Genomic DNA, 18,063 nt, shown 5'->3' with positions numbered 1-18,063 from the left:
TTATAAAGCTCCTCACAGATACACATGACGACCGCCAATAATAATACAAAAAAAACGATGGTTGCATAGCACCGTGGGTTACATGCAGTGTTAACCATTGCAATGGCGGGTTACAGTGTAGGTAAATGACACACGGTCAAACAATAATGGACAGTGAAGTGGTCACTCGCCTCGACGGGCTCTCTGGTCGTGTCTTTGCCTATTCTACAGGTATCTAGGACCTTATGTGAACTTCTAGCGGGAGAATCAGTGGAGGGAGGGGTATTTTTTTCAAATATTTTGCGCTCGGTTTAGGGTCACAAAAGTGACACTAACCAACACAAAATGTTTTTGAGGAATTTACTAGCCAGTGGAAAATTTGTTTTGTGCTGAAAAGCTCCCTAAAAGTAGCGCGAAGCACTGCTTTGTGTTACTTAGCGTCAAGGTGGCGTTCCCATACTGCTGCCCATGACTTTTGATGCAGAACCTCATCTACAAAGAATTGCAGCCTGGGTTTAGCACTAAAAGTTAACGCCACTTTAAAGGAGGCGCTAACAGGGGAAATGTTTGTATTTCTCCTTTCTTTTCCGACTTTGCATACGTGTTGTACTGCACAGCACACATACAAAGTCAGGAACCTTCATGTACAAAACCTATGCTAGACTCCAGGGTTGGACTGGGAATAAAAATCGGCCCGGGCACGGAAAAAAAATGTGGGTCACATTTGCATATTGCTTTTCCGCAAAACACTGCTTCATCGAAATGTTATTAAAAAAATGGGGGGGGGGGGGGGGGGGGTAAAAAAAATGCACAGATTTGTTTACACTGGTGAAACACACCTGAAAACAAGTGAGGCCTCTTCTGCTCAGGCTCCCTGCCCCCCCCAATCTGCATATATTAATGGGTCGGCCCAGTGAGAGAAAGGGAGTGACACCTCTGCCCTTGATAAAAGGCAGGTAATGGATGCCCATCTGCCTCCAGAAACGCCACTCAGGTACCCACTCGATCGCTAGCGGCATCGAACAACGCAGAAACCACCCAAATCGGCCCCCTTGCTGCTCAAAAAAGCAGCCCACAGCTGAAATTCAGATACCGGCCCCATGGGCGTTTCCTGAGTGCCCGTGTTACCAATCTGATGCTCCTAGACTCCCGCACACCCTCTAGCATCATGGCGCTAAGGTGTGTGCATTGGGCTGGGCAGCTGAAATCAACGCCGGTGCTAGGGAGAGGAGAGGAGAGCGCCATATCTCTGTAGATATGGTGCTCTCCTGCTTCCTCCCTGTCATGCAATGCAGCACAGCCTCTTTGGGTGCTGCACTGCGTTGCGCGTATTTTTGAAAATCCATCCCGGGGACTGTAAATTTCTGTCCCGAATGGGCATGCCACTGTCAGGTCAATAGGCCTAATTAATGGATTTTGATGTGTGTAGTTGAACCATTGGCCTCCAGCCGGCTAGCAGTGTCTGTGGTCGGTTTCCACTCGGATTAGTAGCCCACATAACACACACACACTTTTCTATGAAACTTTGCAGAGCTATTATACACACGCCCCTCCCCTCTCACAAAAAACAGGCAGAGAATAAATAAAGAGCTGGTTTACATTTAATACCATATAACATGGTTCCGTACAAGGTTCTAGGACAGTAAAATCAAGTGCCTCAGTGCACATGGAAAAAAGGGACGGGGAAGCCTACTGGAAGGCTCACTCAATGTTCCATTCCTTCTGCGATCAAAAAAGAGAAGAAACCCTTTGGGATATCAAAAGCATATGTAGATTATAATGTGCTCATACATACATCCTTCATTTATTCTAGTGTCAGAAATTAAATTCCTCCTAAACCCCACATAGTAAAAGGACTGAATATGAATATAACAAGAATAAATTGTTATTATTAAATCTGTTATACATTTACTAACCAATTGTTAAAAATACATAATATCATAAATACACAATGTTAAAAGCTAATTATCTGCAAAATTGAACACATAATATCACGATCAATTTATACATAAGAGACAAAGAAAGAAGAAATGGAGCTGAGTGCCATGAAATTGGGTGATAATAACAGAACACATGAGAGAAGTGTGGCTAGAGGCAACATTCAAAAGTTCATGGTATATCTGTGCAGTGCTGGATGTGTTTGCAATGTTTTGTCTCATATGTCATGCTTAATTGGTGCATTTGTTGCAGACATTCATTATTTTAAAACCAATCCCTTTAATTTAGTTATGACACGCATTGCATCAGATGTTGATACTTCGTGGATGCGGCTGCATTGGAACTGGACCACCTCGATTTGTGAAAGCATTTAGGGGTAGAGGCTCCAACGTGGTCCTTACTTGCAGTCTTATTTGAAAATGGACTAAGCCTCTGCACAGATTGCGCCCTATGGTAATCCAGTCGTTGCGTTCAAATGAGCAGACACTATAGACAGGAAGGTTTGTGGAAGCACAGTGATGGCTGGTGCAGGTAAGAGTGGTGGGGCAGTGAGGAGGGGTGGGGGAGTCGACAGATGAAGTCAGCGGTTTTCTTTTTTGAATTTTATTTTCCGTGGTCGTCATTTGTCAACGCCACCTCCCTTCCGCCCCACCGCTCTTACTTGCACCGACCGTCACTGTGGAGGCATCTAGCGCCAATGGGATAAAGAAAGTCTACTATTGTTACTTTCTACAGCAGTCCATTGCTACCCAACCGTGTCCGCACTGTATTGTTACCAATATGTATACAGACACACACAACCTCTGGAAACACCCTACGCTATCACACCCTTTAAACCACTTCACAACAAAAATCTAGAAACTAAATCAATTTCTCTCACTCCTATCTGTTGTAGACCTTATAAATGACTACAATTTCAGGGTACTTTTTTGTCCACTGGTCAAAGATACCAAGTGATTAGACTTGTGGTATTAAAATACACGATGTGACAAGATATTATGGATTGGAAACTGTCACAAGAGATGCTTGTGATCACTTGGGTGACCTGGTTTTATGGGCTAGGGAAAGAGGCGAGTTGGCTGCTGTAGGGCCTTCCAGCTCCACAAGTCCAAACAGAAAAGCAACAATGCCTTCTAGAAACTAATCTGACCACAGCACCCATGGTACCAACCTTGATGCCTCCCTGGGCATTCTTGTTAATTGAAGTCATGTGGGTCCAACCCTGGCATGCGCTCGATGTCAGGCAGACAAACATGAGTGTTTGGTCTTTATTTTAGGGGGCGGGATAATAAGTAAAAGATTAACCTATCCACCACTTAAATGGATGCATGTTTCACTATACTAATTCTTAATATTACCAATTACAAAATAATTAAAATACTTAACACTTTTATATAATATATTAATTATTCAATTGAAAATGCAAATAAAAATTAATTAATAAAAATAATTACCTACTAATACAAATTATTTACCAATTAACAATAAATTAATTAACAATTAGAAAATAATGAAAAATTTGAAAAAATTAAAAAAATAATTGAAAAATAGAATTACTAACAATTAAATTACTCCCCACCCTATTCCCCTATAAACCCACAACCCACTACAGAAACTAAATTGATAAAATTAACATATTTATCAATAATTAATTAATTAAAATTAATTACCCATTATATTTTAATTAATTACTAATTAATAATAACCATTATTTCACAATAAATACAAATAAATAAATTAACATATTTAATTATTTATAATTAACTAACTTCCCACCCTATTCCCCTATAAACCCACAACCCGCTACTGAAATTAAATTACTAAAATTAACATAATTTTCAATTAATCTATTAATTTTAATTAATTACCAATTATATTTTAATTAATTACGAATTAATAATTAACAATTAATTCAAAATAAATACCAATAAATAAATTAACATATTTAATTAATTATAATTAAATTACTTCCCACCCTATTCCCCTATAAACCCACAACCCGCTACAGAAAATAAATTACTAAAATTACCATAATTATCAATTAATCAATTAATTATAAATAATTGCCAATTATATTTTAATTAATTACCAATTAATAAATAATTACCAATTCAAAATAAATACCAATAAATAAATTAACATATTTAATTAATTATTATTAAATTACTGCCCATCCTATTCCCCTATAAACCCACAACCCGCTACAGAATTATATCACGCAAAAATTAAATACCATAAAAATAATTAATTAATATAAATAATAAAATAAATATACACTTTTCAAACATATACTAACATAAAAAACACTTTAAAAATTGATATTAACTTACTTACCTCAAATTCGATATTTTTGTAGTCTATATTCTGTCCATTCTATAATTTTGTAGTCTATATTCTGTCCATTCTATATTTTTGTAGTCTATATCCTGTCCATTCGATATTATGTCCATTCTATATTTTTTAATTCGATATTAATGCTATCCTTTTCAATATTTTTGTAGTCTATATTCTGTCCAGTCGATATTGTGTCCATTCTATATTTTTTAATCGATATTAATGCAAATCGATAATAAAAACTCGATATTTTGACTGTATACCGGTTTCCGGTGCTCAGCACTGGCACTTAATAGTCAACACCTGTGCTTTTCATGAGCACCAGTTAAGGACACAATCATTTATAGGAAGATTAAGTGATTTGCCCAGAATCACAGGATGTTGAGCCAACGCCGAGACTCGAACCTGGTTCCCCAGCTCCTTTAAGCCACATCCTCCCCCCACTTACATGGTTAGTAGTTGGTTCTGTTTTAGGTGGTGCTAATAGGAGAAATGGGCTGGGGCAAGCTGCCTTCTGACGAGAGCCCCAGCACTTCTTTTCTTTTTTTACAAATTAACCACTATCCTTGGTATACACAATGCCACGAAGGCCAGTTCCGACCAAGGACGGTGTAGAGGCGGCGCCATTTTAGAAAGTCCAACTAAAATTCTCAGATCAGCAGTACACCATGTTTATACTTTTTTTTGCCTAAAAAATCAGTGGTCCGATGGATGAGTGCAACTGGTGACTTTAAATGCAAATCAATAGACTACTTTGCAGAGCAAAAGTCTAGGACCGGAAACCTTTTATCCTGCTATCATTTGAATATGGAATCTTATCCCAAATGCTGGCAAAGATGGCCTCGGGCAGAGCTTCTGAAGTGGGCAGCTCTGCTAAACAGCACTGTCAGCTCATTGCTACCGCTGCACAAGAGCCAGGGGTTGGACCTGCTAATATAAATATGACTGCATATGGTAGTGCAGAACCCAAGAGTGGGAGGGAGAACTGAACCCAACCTGCCGCCTATCAACCAATCAAGACTTCCATCTCCCAAGCCACATCTCATGAATCTGTATCAATTGATAACTATAGCTTTCTGTAAGGTATTATCTATAGTTGAGGTTGCTCTATAGTTTTCTTTAAACATATGTTTATTGGCATTTATAATAAACATCACCCGAAGGTGAAGAAAGTAGTATGTAGAAATAGCAGCAATCTGGACATACAGGTCCACAATAATCAACTAGATCACAGGTAATAGTCAGGTATTGCTATAGTTATTCATTTTTTTGTATAATAAAATGTGCAACTTGTGGTCATCTAATATTGGCGTCTAATATTTGTTAGGTGACTACTACTAGGTAAAAAGTATGATTTCTAACGGGCCTCCTTAACTTAGGATAACTAAGGGGCATATTATAAAGGCGGGCGCAAAGCGGCGATAATTTTATCGCCCTATTAGCAAGCTGTCGCTAACAGCAGTTAGCGACAGCTTGTAGGCAATAGCGAGCGGTTTGGGGCCCGCTTTGCATGTCAGCGATATTTATCGCTAATGACATGCAAAGTGGGTGTACCCAACCTGTTAGCGACTGAAAGCAGTCGCTAACATTGCTATCGCCTATTAGCAAGGCAGGCGAAGCAATAAAAAAAATTTGCGCTAAGCGCCAATATCCACAAAACCTAACGCCTACTCAGACCACTTCTTAACCTCTATATCCAATGGGAGGTGGATATTCAGGTTAAGACCCTATCAGCGATAATGCCTGAATATCTCTGGATTTCCAGCGATATTCACGCATTTCGCCGCTATCGCCGGATATTTTATCGCTTTGGCGATAAACATTGCTAATAGCACGTTATCTCTGCAATAAAATCCGGCGATGCGCGGCAATAAAAAAAATATTGCTAAGCTCATTTAGCGATAAATATCGCTAGTTGTTGATAATGTGCCCATAAATATCAGAAAATAGGTACTTTTTTGTTTAATGCTATGTTGGACTTAAGAGTGCCCGCCTTCCAACATAAAACTCAGACCATCTAAAGATAGCACAGAAGATCCCGGAGCAGAGTGTGCACCAGCCTTTGAGCACCAACTAATGCTACATTTATTCAGAGGGTTAATGCACCTGCCGCACAGTTCACAATATCTCATGAGGCCAGATGCCACGGGTGGAAATAAAATTTGGCGAATGATATATCGCAATAAAGTGGAACATCCGAGTTCACAAAGTTAAAAGAATTACAGTGGTGCTCATTTCACTAAATTGGAAGGTAAAGCTCAAAACGTAAATATAATGTTTTTTCTAGATGTAAGGGATTATGGGAGAAAAGTAAGAGATGATGCTTAGTGACACATTTTTTTTTTTTTTTAATTTTTGGAAAACCTTTATTGTGCAATAAGGATGGTACAAATACGGGCCTACAACCATCAGGCCGGCCACAATACGTTTATGCACAAAAAGCAAACAATACGGTCCCCCAGCGCCAGCAGGCAATATAGCGTCAATTAACAGTAGTTACACTGAGCAGAATCCTGTCGCTAGGGAAAGGAGCAGTGAGGTTAAGATTTTAAGATTTTTAGTCTAAAGATAAATCAGTGAAGAATAGAACCAAGGAGTACTGAGTCCGTCCATTTACTTCACCACATGGGCAGGCAGCATCAAAAAATAACAACAATAGGAAGGAATCTCCCATCAATTCGGCAGTACAGTACAAAACAACAGGAGAGTCAGCTAGCATTTGCGCACCACCCACAGTGCTACCCGCACCCCTTAAACCCTTATCGCAGACTCAGGACAGAAAAAAGGAAAAATCATAAAAGAAGATCATACATAGGCACCATAGAAACTTAACGAAAACTAAATATTACCCCCCACCCTACACACATGCAGAGGCTACGGCCTGCCCCCCCCCCAGCAGAGTGTCTGTCGCCCCAAAAAACCCGAAATTTAGGAAGAGCAGAGAAATAGTGAAAGGAAAGAAGGAAAAAGAAGAAAAAGTCACCAGTGATATAGGGAGCAAGGAGAAAAGTCCATCCCTAGGCTCCCATAAAAGAACAGTCGAGGAGGAGGGCCACATTGTACACGCTCGGACACCGCCGGCACATTAAACATTTTACACCCCAATATCAATTACCAGATAACTTCAGCCGAGATATAACCATTGGGGAGAGACAGCAAATAATACACAGTGTCCCATACACAAATCAAGTCTCTCCTTGCCTCCACCCGCCCGTATAGTAATGCAGCAAGGGGATCGCCTAGCCCTGGCCCGATCTAGGAGGCATACTGTCACCCAACCAACTTGGCAGTCCGTTGCAGTCCGCTTCGACGAGGAAACATGGCCGCCTCGAGGATGCGGGAGGTGCACCAGCGCTGAGGAAGCTTCGCCTGTCCCCCGTAGATGGTAGTCCCCCATTAAAATGCACTTCCAAGGTATACAGGTGACAAAAGCCACGGAACGACGAGATGATACTATTCAAAGAAGGAGCAGGGGACAGGGCAGGAGAACAGGCTAGCGATGAACTGCGCAGCCAGGCTGGTACACGAGGCAGGCGGCCAGTCGAAGAACAAAGGGGAAACACTGTTGCAGCAACAGGCTCGACTAGTGGCAACAAATCTTTAGAAGCTCCAGCAGTGGTTCTCTCGGGCGATACAGTAGCAACAGGAGGTAGCGATGGGCTGGCAAGCTGCAACAAAGTCAGTCCCGGATCCTGTCGGGAGGGAACCCCCTGCGTTCGGTTCTCAGCAGTGATACATGCATCAAGTGTCTCAAACAGCACATTGTAGGTACGCCGCATCTCCAACCGCACCTCACCCAGGATCCTCATCACATCCCTGTAGGTGCATTCCGGCTGCGGTTCACGTGGTTCTCTACTCACGGTGGAAGGTTCAAGCACGGTCCCCTGTGCCAATGCGCACTCGCCTCTCCTGGAAGAGGGCACAGTGCCATCTCCACAGCGCTGGTGATCAGGCGTCGCCATCTTGTCAGCAGTCCACGGGGTGCTGGGAGGGGGAGAAACGGGGGTCCCGGGCCCCGACCGGGAAATGGGTGACTCTCCCGCAACAAACTGTACCCCCTCCTGTGCGCCGCGGAAGCAAGGGGCAGCCGGTGGTGAGGTAGGCGAACAGGGCCGTGTGAAGCTCACCGGCAGCCAACACAGCTAGGAAGAAAGCCGACCGGCATCATGGCGGCCACAAACAAAGGAAACCGTGCAAGTCCTCCCAATTGCGTGCCGGAGCTGCTCCGTGTGGTCTCGGCAGGGCAAGGAACGCAGGCCTGGGCCAAGCTGCAGACGGGTGAAAGCACTCCCTCGTTGTAGGCAGCCGCCGCAACAGATTATTCCCTCGGGGCTTGCGAGGTCCGGCAGGCGCCGAGGAGCGGGCGGAGACCCGGGGCAAAGACGATCCTCCCAGAGCTCTCGGCTCCGGGCGGGCGGAGAGGCCAGAGGGACACCGTCAGGATCAGCTCCGTGTCCCGCACATTTCGGGCGGAAGAAACCCCAGGATAGCAGTCAGGATATAGGCGCGGGTTTTCAGAGCCGGCGGAGCCGAGCGACCACACTCCGCTCAGGTCGCCATCTTGGCTCCTCCTCGCTTAGTGACACATTTACTGCATGTTTTGCACGATTTACCTGGGCAGTCATCCTCTAATGTTTTCGAGAGGTAAAGGAACTTGTTCGTTGCATACTCTGAAATTGTTGTACCTTGTTACTGATGTGGGAAAACTCTACCACATGAAAACTCATAATGAACTCATAATGCACTCGAATGGGAATACGTGTGGCAATTGTTTTTTTTCTGCACATAGCTGCTATGTAGGTAACACACAAAATGAATGCAAATAATTAGGAAGGAAATGAATTGAATTCTACACCAATTATGGTTAGGAGCGACAAATACATTGATTTTGTTGTTTGGAATTCAATTTTGCATGGAAATAGAACCTATTTCAAACATAGAAATGCTATAATAATGATTTTAACTTTGGTCTCAGCAAAAAAAAAAATGAAAAACATGTCTTGGGTTTTGTCAACACTTTTGATGTCTTTGTTCCCATCGTACAGAGACTGAATCGTGTGTATTTATTCCTCCTGCTGCTGGTAGATCTCGAAACGTATGTAATTTTTTGTTTCATGTGTTCAAAATAATTTTATTAAGTTTTCAGAATAAATGACAGAAACAGGCAATACAGAAACATGGGTAACATAATCTATAATACCTTATCAAAAGAAAAGAAATAGATATAAACATTATCAGCATAGTATACAAAGGTAACAAACATTTCTATGTCATTTTTTGTTTCTATAGCAACCTGTTGCTTTTTTACAGACGCGTTGACATGCTGTGGCCTTCTCCGTTCACAGTGGCCTCACTTTACAATCATAGAAAGGAAACATCAACTTAAATACCCATGATAACAGGATTAGCAACAGTGTGGAGGAGGATGCCTGAAATGTAGGAGCCTGTCCTTGGACAGAGAAGAAAAGCTGCAGGATGCTAAAAGCAATGCATGAATCTCTTTGTTGCTTCTGCTTATTCTCCACCTGAACGTCTTCAGAGGTATCTGTGGCAACGCAGCACCTCCCCCATTCATGGTTCAGCACCACCGCTTGGAATAGTTGATAATACTCCTTGTAATACTTGACCGCAACTCAATCCGCTCGACTACCTTGGAATGGATCCGGAAATTGCTCGCTAACTTTGAATGGCCCAACTTTCTGGAAGGCGTGACCAAATTCACATGCGCGTCATCAGGTTGCGCATCATGTAGCACTGGAGAACGGAGACCGCAAAAAAGCCTTTTAGGAAAACATAACACTAAACTTAATCGTAGGCACCCAAAATCTCTCTTATAACTAAATCTTCCTACTAAAATGTCAAACTGCACCTCATTTCACTGACGAGCATTTATCGCAAACATGCTAAGTCTGGACTTAGATCAGTAGGTGAATCCTGAATGCAGTCAAAGGATAGGTGGGATGAGGTTTGGCTGTATTTACAATTTTAATTCAGGTCAGAAACTTTGAAGTGAAATGTTTTTGGAAGGTTGACATTTTAAAAGTCTGCATCTTGAAAAATCTATTGTCTCTATCTATATTTTCATTAAGAACAGTACTTGAACTTTTATAAAGACTTATCCCAAGGTCTTCCACCCAAGCCAAGGCATCCTTTGGGAATGGAATCCTATAAAAAAAAAGGCATAATATATATGTGTGCGGGTCGCCAGTGGGTAGTTATATTTAAGACCTAGCTTCCACAAGAAAAGCGTTTTTTGATTTGCCAATATCTTTAGCGTTGTTTGATGAATCTTCACGAAAAATAAAAAACTAATGGGGTGGTTAGGTCAGCTGCTGTGTTGAACGTTTCAGGGTGATTCGTCAAGTGGGGGCCGAGAAAAAGGGGGGTCCAAAAACTCATTTGTCCCTGTTAATTGCCATAGGAAACTTAAATAGTGTAAGTCCATTGTGTAGTTCCTGAGAAATCTAAATATTTCTCAGATATACAACTGGGGACACGGAGGATCCGCAAACCCTCCCGACCTCATGCCTCTAATCTGATTGTCTGCCAACACTTCAAACTATGAAGTGCTGGCAGCCATCTTATGACCTGGTTGAACCGTGTCAGAAGAAAATAAAGTAAAAAACATGAAAATACAAGAAAAGGTGTCAGGGTAGAACCCCCGTGACCCCCTAGTCCTACTCAGGGGGTCCCACAGGCACCCCCAGGGCCCAAAAAAGCATTTTTTTATTAAAAAAATTAGGCGGTATTTACAGTGCAGCCTCAAGTACTTCAGAATTTCTTTTAAAAACAAAGCATGGGCCTAATTTTTTTTAAGTTCTGGGCTAGGCCAGGTTACAGGGTCAATGAATAAACTGAGATGTAGGGGCCTGCGTGGGCCCCTGCAGCCCCGGGACCAACACCTCCCCGGGGCTTGAACATCCAATGCAGGGCAGGCTAAGAGGCCGCACTGCAGCCTCAGGGACCGCCCCCTCCTCGGACTATATTTAACAAAATCAATGCATGGGGGGATTCCTTTCCCCCATGCAGCCCCAGGGACCACCACCTCCCGGGGGTTATGTTTATGAAATGCGGGGGGCAATACCGCCCATCCGCAGCCCTGGGGACCGCCACCTCCCCGGGGCTAAGTATATAATTAGGTGTGGGGGGCTCCTGCCCCCAACGCAGCCCCAGGGACCACCGGCTCCCTGGGGCTACTTACAAATGGGAGGGTGGCCTTACGGCCCCCCTCCAAGAGCCATAAATGGCCCTGGGGACCTCCAACCCCAGGACCAACTCCAGCAATGTCCCAGGGTGCCCACATCTTAGCATCTCCCAGGAGTGAAAAGCAATGCTGGCTCCTGCAGGAGGGAGGAGCTGGCCAGGACCGCAGGGCCTTCAGGCTCCACCCGGGGTCCTCAATCAGCTGGCCTAGCCCTGGGGATGGGGTCCCGGGGCCCAAAAGCATCAAGGAAAGGGGAGCACACGCCTTCCTTCCTAAAATACAAAAACAAATCGAAAGCTGGCAACTCGCCGTACGCCCGCCCCCTTTTGCCTTTGACCACCTCTCAGCAATCCAGCTGTGTGGGGCTTATTAGAGATAACAGTAGGGTTAGTTGGCCCCAGGGACCCTCGAGAGGAAAGGGGACTTTATCCCCCAACCAAGCCTGGAGGCGTGATTACAGAGTGGTGGAGAAAGGGGGCATGGCCTACGACCACCTCTCAGCAATCCCACTGTATGGGGCTTACAGGAGGTAACAGGTAGGCTAGTTGGCCCCTGAGGACCCCATCAGCGAAGGGGACTTCATACCCCAACCACGAGCGCACCAGGAGGCACTTTTGCAGACTGGGGGAGAAAGGGTTCCTGGTCTGCTATCAGAACTCAGCAATCCAGCTGTGTGGGACTTACTGGAGACAACAGGAGGGGTAGTTGGCCCACAAGGACGTCCTTGGGGCCATCTACCCCTCTTGTTACCTCCTGGAAGTCCCACACAGTGGAATTGCTAAGAGGTCTTCGGAGTCCATGCCCCCCTTCCTCCACCACTGTGCAAACGCACCTCCTAGTGCACTACTGGTTGGGGGATGAAGTCCCCTTTACTCCATAGGGACCTTGGGATCTAAGAAGCCCTCCTGGTAGCTTCTGTAATTACTATGCTGCGTAATTCCTGAGAGTTGGTTGGAGGCCCAGCCCCTTTTCTCCACCACTCTGCAAATGTGAGTGCTAATTAAAAAAACTTTGAAATTCACTGAAAAAAAGCTAAGGTTACAGGGATTTTATAGTTCGGAATTAGCATTTAAATAACCGTAGGTGTTCTCTGAAAAAAACACAGGTTTTAGGGGCACTATAGTTAGGAATTAGCATTTAAAAAACCTTAGAAATTCACTGGAAAACACACAGGTTACAAGAACGTAATAGTCAGGCTAACATGTCACTTGTTCAAAACCTGCAAAATTCAGCCGTTATAGTTAGCTGAGCTAACTATAACTCGCGCCCCGCAATGCACTGCTGATGATGTCACATATTACATCACTCATGACATGGTCAGTGACATCACTGATGTCATCACTGATGACATCACAGATGACATCACTGATGACATCTCAATTGAGATCAGTGAGTACTCAGCACGAATATTAAACACGGGCGGATCGTCATACCGGGCTTCTCCGTATTGACTGCTTCCACTAACACGAGGTTTGACCTTTTGGCTACCCACCAGGCTGAGATTCCTCCTCCTGATCCCCATACTGTCCCCTCCCCTGTCTTGAGGAAGACCCTCCGCGACCACCAACTGGGGCGCATCAGGGTCAAAACGTCGACGCTTACCACTGGTCCAGATACTCCAGGAGCATGTACATGTACCCCTGTCTCCTTGGAGATCAATTTAACACTCTGGCCATCCCAATTCCTTGTGTATAATTTGTATATATGTGTCACTGTATTTAATGTACTAAGCACTTTGTTCACCAACAGTCACATTCTTCACACGTGTTCTTAACGGTCTTACCATTTACTGAAACCATTGGTATCATTAAATGAATTAACCCCTTCGATGCTCATGACGGGACGGTTCCGTCATGAGCATCGGTCGCGCTGTGCTCATGACGGAATCGTTCCGTCATGACAACAACCATTAACATTGTCCCTCAGCACAGGAGGGGAAGATCTCAAGCAGTGATGAGGTTAATTCTGATGTAACGTGTTTGCTTCTTTATAAATATAAAGAATTTGTTTATAGGTCATTGTTTTCAGAGAGTTTATTTCAATGTGTATTGAGCGCACTAAGCCTTTGTCAAAGTGATTGTCATTACCCAACAGAACCACCTTTGTATGATAAAATTCTTGTAACCTGTGTTTTTTTTTGTGAAAAAAGATGTATATATATATATATATATATATATATATATCCTCACAAATTCCAATGTGTTGTTCCTTAAAAAGAAAACACTGGAGCCGCGGCCACTCAATTCCAAGCTTGATTTATTTGGCACCTCTAGGTCCGACGCAATCCGGAGTTTCTTCACTCCTTTTGCCCATGACAAAGGAGTGAAGGAACTCCGAAACGCGTCAGACCTAGAGGTGCCGAATAAATCAAGCTTGGAATTGAGTGGCCGCGGCTCCAGTGTTTTCTTTTTAAGGAACAACGCATTGGAATTTGTGAGGCGCTTAGTTGGGGGTGGCTACCCAGGCCGTGTGCCCGCCGTATCAAGTGGCTTGGGAAAAGCCTAAAGCGGTTGTTGATATATATATATATATATATCCATACACGTACGTAACAGGTGTTGGTCTTATATGTGCCTGTATTTCAATCGAGGGGTTCTAATGTCGCATGAAACGTATTTTATCAGGGAGCAGGGAGGAAAATAAACAAGGACGCTATATGGGTGCCTGTAAAGGCCTTTGCCAGTTCAAACAACTCTATGCAGGAAGTAACTAAAATGGTACTGTTCATGCCACTAACTTTGAGTCAGAAATCGAAAAAGTGAAGCCCTCAATTTTGTGCTTGTGATTGTGAACATGTATCAACCAAAATAAGGGCACCGGTTTTAACCAAACTTTTTAAGAAAGTACTGGTGGCATATTTTATAGCCACTTCCTGGCATTCAGTTAATTGAGTTATATTGTTTCCTTGCGCAAGAAAGGCACCGGAGGGAACCCTGTGGAGACATGGTATTTCCCTACTATTTGGGTCACCAAGATATTTGACCAAGTACCGTTCAACCCTCTCCAAGGATGGACTGACCAAATGTGCAAGGTGGGTTCAGAGAGAAGATAGGATAGTTGAGAGGGCAATGTAGTTGGCCATGCTTTGTGTAAAAAATATACAATTAAAGAAAAGTTCCTCATATTTGCCATTCATGGAGCTAAAGCGAGCATTGAAAACCTGGTCAACAGCCCAAAATCGTGGTATACATTAGATCAAATTGAGTTGTCTTTTCTAGCTGTTGTGAAGAGCTGTCTTCATTCAGAAGCACCTGCCCAGGCCCACTCTGGCCCATTGTAGAATGTGGAGAACGTTTTTGATACCCTTTGGTGTCCGCAAGGGTTGTGTTGCTTTTCCGATTTTTTTTTTAAAAGATGTGCTTGCCCATTTTGGGGAATCCATTAATGATGTCCCAAAATGATGTAACCCAAAAAAACCTGTCTTGCTTTTCGCTGGTGATGCTGTCCTGTTATCTTTGACCATTGTCATGATGAACATATTTCTAGAGTTTCTGATTACTGCTTCGATTAGGACAAATGTGTAAATCTCAAAACAAAACCCATGCCAGTGCGGAACACTGCCCCCTCTCCTAGAGGGGGGCACTACTTTTGGCGTCTGAACAGCATTTTGAATTGGCACACAACTTTGACTATCAAGGCATCCGCTAAAATCAAACACATGATGGTCATCGCATGCAGAAAATAAAAACTATCACTATAGTGAATCACACTACCAGTGCACAGCGGAGGTGCAAACACAGTATTGGTAGTCGACTGCTCCAAGTATATAGACAAAAGGTGGTTGCACTCAGCATCTATAGTGCGTAACTCTGAAGTTGTACCGAGAATAAGGAGCATCCAGCTGTACTCCACTGATACCTTTGAATATGTAACCAGATATTAAACTCAACTCCAATATTAGCACCTTACGCCTCATATTGTAATGGATCCGATTAAACAGAAACCAACAATCTGCACCATATCTTAGATCCAACTGGAGGTGGTGTCCTTCGATGGAGATGCTGTAAATTGATTGCATTGGGTTGTTTGCGTTCCAGTTTGGAGAGGACCTGGCGTGGCCATTCTGCACCATATCTTAGATCCAAGCTGGAGGTGCTGTCTTTTGATGGAGCTGCTGTGAATTGATTGCATTGGGTTGTTTGCGTTCCAGTTTGGAGAGGACCTGGCGTGGCCATTCTGCACCATATCTTAGATCCAAGCTGGAGGTGCTGTCTTTTGATGGAGCTGCTGTGAATTGATTGCATTGGGTTGTTTGCGTTCCAGTTCGGAAAGGACCTGGCGTGGCCATTCTGCACCATATCTTAGATCCAATCAGGAGATTGTGTCCTTCAGTGGAGGTGCTGTAAATTGATTGTATTGGGTTGTTTGCGTTCCAGTTCGGAGAGGACCTGGCGTGGCCATTCTGCACCATATCTTAGATCCAAGTTAGGGGTGGTGTCCTTCAGTGGAGCTGCTGTAAATTGATTGCATTGGGTTGTTTGCGTTCCAGTTTGGAGAGGACCTGGCGTGGCCATTCTGCACCATATCTTAGATCCAAGCTGGAGGTGCTGTCTTTTGATGGAGCTGCTGTGAATTGATTGCATTGGGTTGTTTGCGTTCCAGTTCGGAAAGGACCTGGCGTGGCCATTCTGCACCATATCTTAGATCCAATCAGGAGATTGTGTCCTTCAGTGGAGGTGCTGTAAATTGATTGTATTGGGTTGTTTGCGTTCCAGTTCGGAGAGGACCTGGCGTGGCCATTCTGCACCATATCTTAGATCCAAGTTAGGGGTGGTGTCCTTCAGTGGAGCTGCTGTAAATTGATTGCATTGGGTTGTTTGTGTTCCAGTTTGGAGAGGACCTGGCGTGGCCATTCTGCACCATATCTTAGATCCAAGTTAGGGGTGGTGTTCTTCGATGGAGCTGCTGTAAATTGATAGTTTTGAGTTGTTTGCGTTCCACTTCGGAGAGGACCTGGCGTGGCCATTATGCACCATATCTTAGATCCAAGCTGGAAGTGGTGTCCTTCGATGGAGCTGCTGTAAATGGATGGTCTTGGGTTGTTTGCATTCCAGTTTGGAGGGAACCTTGCATGGCCCTTCTGCACCATATCTTAGATCCAAGTTGGAGGTGGAGTCCTTCGATGGAGCTGCTGTAAATTGACTGCATTGGGTTGTTTGCATTCCAGTTTGGTGGAGACCTGGCGTTGCCCATCACCATATCTTAGATCCAAGGTGGATGGTCTGTCCTTCAATGGAACTGCTGTAAATTGATGGACTGTTCAAAGGGCAGTTCTGTCTGGACTGTTCCTATTGGACGCAGTACCCCAGGGATCTTCGCTCAGCCCAACGCTCTTCAATATCTACACGAGCCCCCTCGCCACCATCGCACGCAAACACAACATCAACATCATCTCCTACGCCGACAACACCCAGCTGATACTCTCCCTCACCAAAGACCCAGCCACTGCCAAAACCAACCTACAGGAAGGAATGAAAGACGTCGCAGAATGGATGAAGCTCAGCCACCTGAAGCTGAACTTAGACAAGACGGAGGTCCTCATCCTCGGACAATCCCCCTCCGCCTGGGACGACTCCTGGTGGCCCTCAGCACTGGGCTCCACACCAACACCCTCGGACCATGCACGCAACCTGGGATTCATCCTGGACTCCACTCTCACGATGACCAAGCAAGTCAACGCCGTCTCGTCATCATGCTTCAACACCCTGCGCATGCTCCGAAAGATATTCTGGTGGATCCCCACCGAAACCAGAAAGACGGTCACCCAGGCCCTCATCACTAGCCGACTGGACTACGGAAACGCCCTATAAGCAGGAACCACCGCCAAACTCCAGAAACGACTACAACGCATACAGAACGCCTCTGCACGACTCATCCTCGACATCCCTCGTCATAGCCACACATTCGCCCACCTGAGAGACCTGCACTGGCTCCCCGTCAACAAGAGGATCACATTCAGGCTCCTCACCCACGCACACAAAGCTCTCCATGACATGGGCCCCGAATACCTCAACAACCACCTCACGTTCTACACTCCCAACCGCCGGCTCCGCTCCGCCAGCCTCGCCCTCTCCATCGTCCCACGGATCCTCAGAACCACAACTGGAGGAAGATCTTTCTCCTACCTGGCCGCCAAGACATGGAACTCCCTCCCCGCACACCTACGACTGATCCAGGACCATCTCACCTTCAGGAGGCACCTCAAGACCTGGCTATCCGAGCAGTAGCAGCACCCCCCTCCTCCCTTCAGCGCCTTGAGACCCTCACGGGTGAGTAGCACGCTCTATAAATGTTTTGATTGATTGATTGATTGATCAAGACTGATTTCCATATATGGCTAGGCACAGTCTGAGGCTGCATGATATACAAAATAAAACGATGGATGGGATGTGGGCCCGAATATTTACCAGTGACTGTGATTCATTCAAGCATTCCACCCATCACTTTTTATTTACTGCAGTAAATTGATGGGTAGCACACTTCAAAAACTCCACCATGGATCTTTGAATTGATCACTTATGCAAAAATACAGGCTTTATTGGGCCTGAAGTAATTGGTATAATTAAGGAGGAAGCCTGGCTCTAGATGCTTACAAGGCAGGCTCCCTA

Source organism: Lissotriton vulgaris, chromosome 12 (genome assembly GCF_964263255.1).
Source record: "Lissotriton vulgaris chromosome 12, aLisVul1.2, whole genome shotgun sequence".
Classification (NCBI taxonomy): Eukaryota; Metazoa; Chordata; class Amphibia; order Caudata; family Salamandridae; genus Lissotriton; species Lissotriton vulgaris.
This window is presented reverse-complemented; position numbering follows the sequence as displayed.